The sequence below is a fragment of the Struthio camelus genome, chromosome 1 (genome assembly GCF_040807025.1).
Source record: "Struthio camelus isolate bStrCam1 chromosome 1, bStrCam1.hap1, whole genome shotgun sequence".
Taxonomy (NCBI): domain Eukaryota; kingdom Metazoa; phylum Chordata; class Aves; order Struthioniformes; family Struthionidae; genus Struthio; species Struthio camelus.
In genome coordinates, this window is record NC_090942.1 from 31,063,759 (window position 1) to 31,076,083 (window position 12,325).

Genomic DNA, 12,325 nt, shown 5'->3' on the forward strand with positions numbered 1-12,325 from the left:
GTGCCTTGATCACTTCCAAAATTTCTGTATTCGCTCTTGAATTATATGGGTTTTTTTCAGTACAGCTTGTTTCAAAGCATTTTTTGGACAGAAATTGCAACAGAGTTCACTGAAAATACATTAAACCACAGATCCTCCTTAACACTTCAGTAGAAATGAGAAATAATAGCTGAAATGATTAACCCAGGAGTCTTTTTATCACCTTGTCAACAAACAAATACAAATGTTCATTGTGCTTTGAGACATTTTATATAGACTTAATTGAAGGCATAAGTATTTGTATTTAGCCAAATTTGTTGTCTTCTCCAGTAAGATCCAACACTAAAGTTAATTGAGGGTTTCTGTCCGAGTTAGATCAAGCCTGGGGGAATGAGCTGGAAGAAAACTTTGACACTGCAGAAGGCTGAAGAAGTCAAATCTGCACATTTGTTCCTCTCAAAAACTACTAGGGAGATTCCTGCAGTAGCTCTTTATGGAACACTCCTAATGTTACTCTTCACACGCTGGGATTAAACTATGCACCTGGCAGTGCATAACCTGAACGAAGACTTCAACAGGCAATGCAAGAGCAGCAGAGCCCCAGCGTGGGATGAGTGGGTGAAAGGCATGTCAGGAGTAATCTGACATCCCACATTGCAGTTAAGGACACTGCACAATTAGCAATGCTCACTTTTACAGCTCTTAAAAGTAACGTGCACTAGCTGTGTACAATAAAGATGTAGTGGCACTTTTTTTTTTTTTTTTAAACAGAAATAATTTACTCCTGACTCAAAGGGCCTTCTAATTCATGACAGAATCTATTACTTTTGCAACTTTTTAATGTCTTTTTTGCAAATCAAATTTCTGTTGGTCACGACTGTACGTTACCCATACCATACTGCCCAAGTTCTCCACAGTCTGACAGCTTACCCCTAACCATTTCTGGAATTAGGAACTGGCATATAAATTATACAACCAACTTTCTATGAAACAAGATAATAGTGGACTGGAACACCACAAGAACTAGAAGATTACAGAAGATACAGGTACTGCTTTGGCAATGTCGCAACAAATCAACTTTGGCTAATCACTGGCACTGCTGGACCCATGTTGTCTTGAATTTGGAGCTAAGCCTAGACAGCAACATAGCTGCACCCTGTGTGCTGTCGCTTGGCTATTGTATATCTCTTGGAAAGAAGCTAGTCAGGTATGTCCCCATCCATGGCACAGGGCTTGCCTTTTCCTCCCCCCCTTAATTTTTTTGGTAGCATAGGAAGTAAAAAACCAACAAATTTAACCAGTGTAATAAAAGCCATATGAACATTCAAATAATGTTTCTCCTTTGGTGCTGTTACATGTTACAGTTGGAAACCAAATATAATCCAAGCACACCCAGTACGGAGTATTTATTTATGCCATTACTCTGGTATAAGTAGAAGTTATTTTAAGCCGCTTTTAGAATTCAATTCTATCTGAAAATATCTCTGTCCGGTTTCCAAAAAGACTTCTGTCAGTTGAAATAGTGTGGCTGTTGGTTAGGAAAGACAACAAAATATAAAAGAATAATACAGTGTTTCACTACACTTGGTTAGGATGCAGGATGAAAAATATGTGGAAGGAAACTAAGGAATGCCAGTAATTTTTTTTTTTTTTTAAACTATCAATTAAACCTGCCCAGCACACAACACACTGTTTCACAAAAACTCCAGCACGCTGTTTGGGAATACAAAGTGCATAAAGGCTTGCTGATAAAGCTACTGCTCTATCCCCTGTACTCAGCTGGGTTTCCATCAGGTCTTGAATAAGTTGCCCACCACTACTGTTAAGTAAAATACACTATTACCCCCATATTAGACTGAAGACTAAGTTGGAGCAAATAAAGGACTTTCATATTACAGAGCTCACCTTTAGCTACTCAGGCCTCAGAATGAGGCACCAACTCATTTGCACAACCAGATGCACTTCTTATGCACTTGTGAAGGGTTAGTCACCTCGCAAGGAGAGTCAAACTGTTCGGGATGCTGAGGAGGAAGCTATACCAAACAACAGTAGGCAGCTGCCTACAACTAATGACATGGACATTTAAAATTATACTCTTTGACAACATTGAATTGTTGCTGCTCTATATAACTTTAAGGTGCATTAAGACTTTGGGGGTTCTTACCTCAGATACCTCTCTGGACTGAGCTAGGGAATTGCCAGTGCTGACCCACGACAGGGCTGAGGCTGGCAGAGACACGGATCAAGCTCTCTTGATTACAGAAAGTTCTGTAGTTAATAGCTGTTGAAATAAATAAACGTGGACCCAATTTTTGCCATCCCACAAACGGAAAGCCAGGATACTGTAAGTTAGTTTGTGCCAGGAGTGTAAAACAGGCAACCTAGCTGCCTTTGCAAATCAAAGAGAACAGCCCAATTCAGAGATTGGCAATAGTCAGAGTAGAAGAAATTTTGCAAAAAGTGTTTGCTTTATAAATTGTGTATAGGGTCCCTAGACACCATAGTGCTGAGTACATTACAAGTGTATAAAAGATCCATTAAGAGGAATGGGAGGGGCGGGGGGGGGGGGGGGACACACTTACAAATTAGGTTTATATAGCTGAAAGCCCTAAAGATTTATTCTGCCTTGCAAAAAAGTATAAAGGTTTTTATCCTTAGAGAAAGGTTACTTCTTTTCCTAGCAAGGAAAAGGTGGGGGGGAAAGAGGAGTTAAGAGAAAAATAAATTTGAGCAGATGGGTCAAACTCAGAGCTGTGGCCAGCAGAACGGGAGAACAGGTTTCACAGATTTAGGTTATTTCTGTAATTTAAAAAAAAAAAAAAACAAAAAACCAGTTGTAAAGCCTCTCCCCTAGTGCTCTCTGAACTATATTATACCATCTTACCCTCCAAAACAGGGTAGCTGCATCCAAACCGCCCGCTGGCCACGTCCCTTGCCCACGCCAGCTCCCGAGCCTTGCCTCAGGAAGCTGTCTGTCCCAGCCAGCGGCACGCCACAGCCGTTAGGGCAAACCAACAGGGTAGATGGTCGGGTTTCTGTTCTGGGTTCACATCCTGGCACTGTTAAGTTTACTGTTAGACAGATGGCTTCTAAAACATTGTAATTATTATTGTTTAAAATAAGGCTGCACAGTAACAGCGGGCCAGAGCAGTGGGGGGGTTTTACAGGACGATGCTGACGGGATGTTACGTGCCCTCAGGCATGGTCGCACAGGAGCGGTTGCACGTGAAACACCTGCAGCGGCACAGAACGACGTTCGCTGTCTCCTGCCCTTGCTGATGAGGAAGATGGCTCAGATCATTCAAGCCAGGTCTCAGCCTCTGTTTCATTTTTACTCTGCGCTGAGGCTCCAGAGATGCGATGAGCAAAGGCAATACTTTCTCTGCTGAATTTGAAGTAGGTCTCTACTATCTCAAACTACCCAGAGAAATAGATTGCTTAAAGATCTATCATGTTCTGACAAAAGAGATTTTGTGCATGTACGGGATACAGCCGCGGCATACGCTGATGAGGCAGGTAAATTACAGAGTAGTTGAAAGTAGGGCTGGAAGCACAGCAGGACGTCCTATCTGTGGACCGCATCCTGTTTGTCTTACACCCAGGCATACCACAAGAGCATTTGATTTAGGGTAGGAAGTGAAATATTTCGTAATATCTGCTTGTTTGGCATAATTGTATAAAAATTGTAAAACTAAGACATCAGGAAGGAATCAAATGACTGACACCTCGTCTGCAAATACAATGAACGTGTAATGGAGCAGCACTCGGGAGGTCCCACCTATCTGAACAAGCCAGAACAGACCGATTCTGCCTGATGGGAAGGAGCAGCAAGCCTTCAGACCAGGCTGCTCTCGATTCACAAGGAAAGTGTACATAAACATTGGAATTAGCTCCTGGAGGCTTGCAAGACATTCACAGAGTCTTCAAGCACCTTCAGTTCTGCGTAAGCAATTTGTCCTACTAGAGTTGCCAGACTTAAAGCTTAGCACGTGCGGTGCTCCTGGGACTCGACTGCAGAGTTTCTAATGCAAATTGCAAAACTGAATTATTCAGAGAAGATTTGGGGGAGGGGGAGAGCACACACACAAAACATCTGAATAGTCAGCTCTTTTCGGGAATTCGTTGCTGGGCATCAGCTGCCCTGTGGCAATTCTGAGACAACAACAAAAAGAAATTAATGGCAATCTGAAATTGCTATGCACAAGTGCACGGTAAAATAGTTGCCACTGAAAAGTTATCAATCACCTGCACTTCCCCTACAGAAGAAGGTTTGTAGGTCACTGTGTGATATTAAGTTGCAACTGGAGCACTCTTACTCTAGTTTATTTTCTAATTCTTTACCCAGTTCTTCACTGAATAACCTTCATAGGCAGCTAAGCTGTGAGTCCTGCCAGAAGGTGTTGCAGATGCCAAAAGCTTACATGGATTAAAGAGATAATAGGACAAACTCAGGAAAGAGAGCTACACTGGTGGCTCTGAAATGCAAAGCTAGTAACCCAAGGTCAGGACGTCTCTCAGCTATAAACCGCTTGGCCTCTTCTTACAGCTCTTCCCATTTTAGGCCACTCTCAGAAACACAGTGCTGGACTCAGATGGGCTTCTGAACAGACCTGCCAGAGCTGTTCTCATATTACAGTTTCTTCCCTGCTGAAAAACCTGCAGCGCGCTTGTCCATGCGCTCCTCGTACTACCGATAAAGCGCAGAATGGCCCCAGAGACCACAAGGCTAATTTATAGTTGCTGAGTGATATCTCCAGTTTTTGACTCCGTGGTTAAAAGAGCGCGAGAGGGTTATTAGTTATCTATTTGATGATCCCAGAATCCTTAAGATCAATCAGTAAAATATCTCAGAATCCTGAACTGTGAAATTATTTTTTTAGGCCCATATTAGATTTCAGAACAGACATTGTGTGACCGTGAATGCTCACAATTGAATCACTAGGCCAGTTTAACCTATAATGCCAAAACTGAAATAAATACTCTCAAAATACCACTTTCATGAAAGAACTGATCCAGTGTTTGATGTCTCGTCTCCTCCAGGTACAGCTGCTGCTCTTTATGTTTTCAGAGATCTTAGGGCATTTTCAGTTATGTTAGTTACATTTTTGATGTCTTTAGAATTTACGAGGCACTCAGCTTTAGACCGCAAAAAGGAAATAAATCAAAATTGGTCACAAAGCTGTCAGTTCACAGCTTACTTCAGCTCATCCGTCCTTCACTTTTTATTTATTTATTTGGTTGCCTTTTCTGCAGCAGAAATCTTGATTTGAGTGCCTTAGCTCAGATGCAGCTCCTATTTCAAGCCATTAGATTTACCTGAAACAACTACTCAGCTGAGGAAGTGACGAGAAGGGTAACAGCCAGGGGCTGAGGAGCAACGCTGAGCTCACCGAGAGCGGGGTGGGAGCATCACGGGAGAACGTATTCGCTCTGTGTCAGCACGCTTCAGGACAGCCGCAGTGGCACAGCCCCCATATCCTACAGTCCTAGTCAGCGCTTCATTTTCATAAAAGTCAAGCCAAAGGGCAGCTGTGATATACTTTAAAAACTCAGAATTTTAGGAGATAAATAGTAGGACACAGCCAGCAGCTATCCACCGAACCTCATTCTGTCACGTATGCAAAACCAACACAGCTTTAAGCCCTCTAGTAGGTTTTCTCAGCTTCCCTTATCTGAGCTCAAATGCACTGCGCAGCAAGCCGGCGCCTTCAGGGGTGCCGCAACCCTGGCAAAGAGACGCCCTGCTGAAAAATTTGGCTCGCCATTTCCCTCCCTTACTGGGGGGGGGGGGGGGCCAAGCCCAGAGCTGTCACTTGCCTCAGGTGGCCTGGCCCCCGCTACACCGCTAGAGGTACATGGTGTGAAGGCGAGGTGGTGTCTCAAACCCAGCACCTCAAGCCCCAGATATGGGAAGCAAGTGTGCAAGGAGGCCTCCTGAGCCACCGGTGACAGAGGAAGTTATTCACACAGCGTGGGGAACGGGGGGACAAAAGCCCAGCCAGAGGAAGATGAGCAGCTTAGGACTGTGAAGTCTGCTCAGGAGTTAAATTCCGGAATCTTGTTTCTCCATTAAAATGTTATTTTAAAAAATACTGAGGGAGAGAAGAAGGAAAGAAGTACAGTTAAGCACTGCTGGCAGCTAGGCCGTTGACTAGCCCTAAGCCAGCGGTCAGGGCAGTATGCTGTGAACTGGTGCAGGGTCCAGATCCCTGAGGGGATTTCTGTGCTTACACCTCATCTGCAGAGCGACAGGACCTGAATCCTGCTGGTGCTGGTATGAACGTCCTGTCAGCATCCTCCCTTCTGCTTGCGTCTGGCCAGAAGCTTTCAATTCTCTGTGTGCTGTGTAGCAAACCACCTAACTCAGCCTTATGAGTGCCTCGAAGCCCCTAAAGTAGCTTTTCCCCAGTTCATCTCCTTGCAGAGCTAGACCTTGCGAGAACAGACCTCCAAATGTGTTCCAAACAAAAACCAGTAAGAGGGGAAAGAGATGTTCCCATTTAACTAGATGACCGGTTCAAGTACTCAGAAAGGATGTTAGAAATCTGGCTTCATTTGCCAACACACCAACAACTATTTCAACCACAGTATTTGAAGCTGTTTAGGATTAGGTTTCCCCCACAGAGGACAGTGCGACAATTGTGAATCCAGTGTGCTGTCTCCCTCTGAGCCAGCCCATCAGCGTGAAACGCTTCTGAGACGAGGACTAGAGCAGATGCTCCAGGAAGACTGCCTTAACTGGGGGGAGTGGGGAGCTGCACTTCTTATTGAAGCCGTAGGAGGAAGTAAATTGTGACTACTCGCATCATGGGTGAATAGCTCTTAATACCAAGCTATGGGTAAATAAGAAAATTCCGTCTCCTTGCCAAACACCTGTTGATTTATGAGGGCAGGAGGGTGTAAGGTTCCAGAAACAGCTTGTCTTTGTGTACAGCAAATTCCACCCTGTACATCCTTGCGGTGTAAGCAGGAAAAACAGCAGTGAGTATTTACTTAACGTCCTTCATCTCAGGAAACCATGCATGAACGCAAACACAGGAAGCTGCACTTTAAATGTCAGAATACACTTTAAAAGCTTTGTCTCAATTAAGCTTTTCCAAGCTATGAAAATATGAACAGCTTCAACAATAATATAACTAAATTACTTCTGTTTCGTTGTTCTCCCTTTCATAAACCACATTCGCCTGAAGTCAAGCACCAATATACCAAAATATTTTCTACCAGCGCTATTTCGCACATCAGGAAGAACTCATAATTTTATTTTGAATTGGCATTTGCACAGTTAGTCAAATTCACTTCAACTCATGATTAACAATGCTATGCAATCGATATTCTTTTTCCCTATACTGTGACACAGCACGTGCCTCACAACTTGGCTTCATAAGGATATTCACAAATGTTAAAGCACAACAACACACATGCAGAAAATCATACTGCATTCCTATATGCTCAGACCAGAATAAAATAGCTGTAGTGCTCCATCTTTCTTCATATCTTTCTTCAGAGGACTGGATGATGTCTTTGATCTCAGAGAGCAACATTTGCAAGGAAATATCAAGGAAACTCTTTCTAAGGAAACTCTTTCTACTTGTAGATTTTCCAGTTTGGGGCACATTGAGGAAAATGAGCTGACCATACCTAGAATGTATCCATTTCCTACTCTGTAGGAAAAGCAGACATCAACCCTGAAGACTGTTTCAGATTTTTTGCCCCCCCCCCCCCCTTTTCTTTAAGTACAGAATTCACCTTAGGAAATAAGCCAAACCTACACTCAGTGAATTGCTTCAAAAAATGCACAACTATCCCTGTGGTTTTTTGCCCTATGCAGCATGTGGGTAGACAGCCCTATACTTCATCAAACATTTAGGCACAATCTTGCTGTATTTAAAACTTTCCTCTGCCTAACCTAGACTTTTCAGATGTGTCCTAATTGAAAAGTAAGCCCCTGGCAAGTATGAAATTTTAATGTTAAGCCATTTGAGATGTCCAAGGGTAGAAGAAGTTTTTAAAGAAATTGAACCTGAGAAAAAGATCACCACTGAAGTAAGCACTGGAGTAACTTAAAAACTTGCCAGAAAAGGATCTAAAGGTTGAACATAGGTTTAGAAATTCAGCATTGCTTGAGCACTGTTATACTGCGTAATGCATTCTTCACCTGTACATACGTACAGTCCCTGAATATCAGCTGTGCACATTTCTCCACTTCTTCCTAATAAGTTCTCATTTCTCATTCAGATCAATGTTTTAAATTCTAAAATGATTCGTAATACAAGATAATGTAATTACATTACAAGACAGTTTAATTTGCAACTTCATTTCTTGCCAAGAGTAGGGGAGCAGAGTCCCTAATTCTAAATAAAATCTTTTTTATGCCAAATACCCTTGCCAAAGCCCTCTAATGAGCTGGCACAGAATGGCTTCACAGGAACATCCTACAGTTAGCAGTGCTCTCCAGGCATTACTGGTACCTCATGACAACTCTTTTTTTCCCCCGTGTGGTTGTCATTTTATTCTACCCTATTCCAAACAATAAGCATGAGAATTTCCTCTCTCAACCATCACACAAATTAAAAAAGCAGGTCACTTCAGTATATTTTACTTCAGCTCTGTCATGTCTGCAAATATTAAACAGTACCATTAAATATTTATAGTGAAGCAGTTCTGTCGCTGATAGAGAAAGCGGAGCAGTCAATGTTAGCGTCTGCACCACAAACAGCAATAGTGGACCTCCGATTCATACACAGAAAGGAGAAAAGCCAGAACAATGTGCAATTCAGCTGCTTTAAGTGCTCACATGAATAAGTGAAATACCCCATATTCTAAAGACTTTGCTTAGCCATAACTTGTCCAAATGCTCTCTGCCTGTGGAAAAGCTGAAAATTTCACTCATTGGCCTATACGTAGCTGAGGATATTCAAATATTTGAATATTTTGCCAAATATTTGGCAAATATTTGACAAAAAACCATGTTCCTCTCAGGAGGAACCAAAAAAACTGGATCAAAGCACTGCCTTCGCTTTATTGATTTCATCATCATGAGCCAAATTATAAGCTAGTTTCTTATAAGTTCCTGTTGAAGGAAGCTTTCCTGAAGAAATAACTGAACAAAGCCCAGAAGAAATCCCAGTATTTCCTACCACTATCCAGCATGTACAACACTTGTCTTCAGCGGCAAACCTCACATTCTGAGTGCCTTAAAATTATGGGTAAAGTAATTAGCACTCAGGGCTAGTTACATTAATGAATTGACACACTTTGTCATATACTACCATCTACAAGCAATGTGACCAAAGAGCTGAGTATAGTAAAACATTTAAAAAAAAAAAAAAAGGAGAGAGAGAGAGAGAGAAAGAAATAACCTAGGAAATAATGCTTACCTGAGAGCTTGCTTATATGAAGGTCTAGTGAATATTGAACTGTAGAATGAAATGAGTGCACACACTGGCTTGTGAGTCACAAAAGCCACTAACAAATCTCCACAACCTCTCTCCCCTTGAGGTAGCTAGGCACCTCCAGATCATTACAAGCCTGTACATCAGACACACTGAACAACACTGTGGAGGGGATAATATCGACACAGGCCCAGAGAGATGTATTTGACAGTTGTGGAGGCCCAACTTTGCTAGTCAACAAAAAGTAGCTTTGTCAACAGTTCCAGAAGACAATAGACAAGGAGTCATGGGCCAGCTCCCTATAAGAACTTATCCTGGATGCCCTTGATTCAGTGCAAAAATATTTTAGGCTCAGGAAGGGAGAAATCTGTTCTTCAGACACGAGGTGACTTGACCCGACTAAAGAACTTTAGCATGAGAAAGATCACGTCTCTGAAGATAGATAAGCAACCTGCAAAGTTGTGAGGGTAGCATGCCAATACCAGACTCCCTAATCTCTTCAAAAGCAAGTCAGCAACACTATCCTGAAACTCCCTGTCTCCTGCTGTTTCTACTCAGCAGCAATCAATTACATCTGACCAAGTTATTTACTTGGTGGTGAGTAGAGCCTGTGCTCTTTACAGCTGGTGCAGATTGGGAGTGATACAGTTCGAACAGGGTGGGAGCAATTAAAGAAACTTAGCCATTCCTCTTTGCTATGTGCCTTTCTTCGTTAACATAGTCACTTACTCCCAAGTGTGGTTTATTACAACGGTACGTTTGCTAGCATTAATTCACTGTGCTGCAAAACATGCATTTGTTCCCACAGTTACTGTTGTTGGTAGCGCTGATGGTCTTCCCCCGCAGACCAGCCTTATCCTCTGCTTCCCTGAACAGCAAAGCCTCTTTCTGAATAACTGTTGAAATATCGTCTAATTAGCTGCAATGTAAGAATGAAGTATGAATTTGGGAAACTGAAAGGGAAGTTACAAGGGACTTCCATGTAATAGCCTTCTAGTGTTAAGATTATACATTGCAAGATATAGAGGTAGAAATTATGAGCAACCAGAAAGATTCCTCTCCAGAAGAACATTGTGTGGCCCTTGATGAGGCTGTCATAGCAGCATTTCTGCTGCTATGGAGGGGACTTTCTTTTTATTATTAATTTAAACTGAATTCCAAGGAAGCTGTAGCTGTGCTGCCTTTATGCTTTGTGTAATTTTGAATGGCTAGCTTATGAATGGCTGGTGAGAATTTTAAGACTTATTTTGTGAATCTACCATGAAATGTTGCTTGTCTTTCTTTAACGAAATGTACAAAAAAATGAAGTAAAAGATGACTGCTCTCTTATATCTAGGAAGGAAACTTACACTCCTGTGATTTATTAAGCTTGTGCCTGTGACAGTATTTTTATCCTTTGTTCAATATTGTATGAACATTTCTATTAAATGTCATGAATACTGCTGTAAAACTTACTGAAAATTTAAAATATGAGGACTGAACAATTCATGAAATGCAACATGCAATTTTGTGAAAACTGGGCATGTGTTATATTGGAGTCTTCCCAATTTAGAACATATTTCACTGAAATCTTGATTATTTTCTTTCTATGCTGTCATTTATTTTTCATGAAAACATCAGGGAGTCTTCTTCAAATTCTTGAGATATTTGAAGAAAATTGCTCAGAATGAGAGCAGAACTTATGTGCCTGGAAGTTGCTCTGTTATAGAACTTTTTTCAATTTTTTCTTCAATTATACAGATGTAAAATACTTGTTCTTTTCACAAAATATAAACAGAAGTCATTTTACTGTCATAAGCTACACCAAAGGAGAAGGCTTGTGAACTTAAGAATAGTAAGTCATGAAATGTTGATGTTTACAGTAAGTATTGTGTGAATTTCTCAAAGCCTAAGAGGCTTCAAGGTTCTAATTTTCCAATTACTTGCCCATTTCATTTGGCTCCACAGCTTAAAGGGACAGATGCTGCATCATTTCTTTTAAGTCAGTTTCTAATATCCTGATGACCACAAAGCTGTGTGGGAGAGAGCCTTCACCTGGGTATGTTGTTCCAACATAGCCTTCAAATCAAACCTGCAGCTGTTAATGCCCTGTACTATGTCCTATGCAGAAAAGAAGCTACTGGCTGCACTTGAAGAAAAAGCCTCGTTTCAGTCTGCTTTCCAGTAATGTCATGTGCTTCTTTATCTGCAGAAGCAATCCTCATTTGTCCCTGCTTTCCTACAGTCTTACTGCTTATGGTGAGATTTTGTTTAGTTATAACAGGGCCTTTTACTATTGTCTGCTCGACTTTCTGTTTCTAACCCTGAGAAATCCTTTCCAGCCCTGAAACCACTTGCTGTAAGCCTTCTTAAACTGCTAGATATTGTTCAAGTATTTCCTCCTTTGATTCTTCTCTCCTTCTCCTTCAGCTTTGCAAGGAAGAAGGAAACTGTCCTTGATAGCTGTAGTACCTCCAGCTCTAACACTGTGGAAGGCAGGAAGATGAGCATGAACTTCTTGTTCTTTGTTCAATTATCATGGCTTAAAAGATGCATTCCTCCACCCTCCTCGTTTTTGAGATGTTGTTTTCCACCTTGGTTTGCCCGTGTATGGCACTGTGTGATTAAGAGTATCCTTCGTGTATTCCTGTGATGTTTGAGCGCTGGCTAGGAAGGTGATTGTTTGCTGTGGGGCTATTGACCAAGAAGAGCTGACAGTCAGCAGCAGTGGTTCCCACCACTACAGCAGGAAAGGGAAGAAGAGCTTTCAGGCAACACGGGCAGGAAAGTGCTTGGGAAAGCCGTGGAAGAAATTCCATGTTTCGGATGTCTGCAAGAAGCAAGCTAATAATTGTATAGTGATTTCCATGAGCAGACTACATCTAGGACTAAAAAGCACAGACATACTTGTTTAAGAAGTTAAATGCAAACAACAGACAGGCAGAATGATCTCTCACAAAATGCTGCTGGCCTGT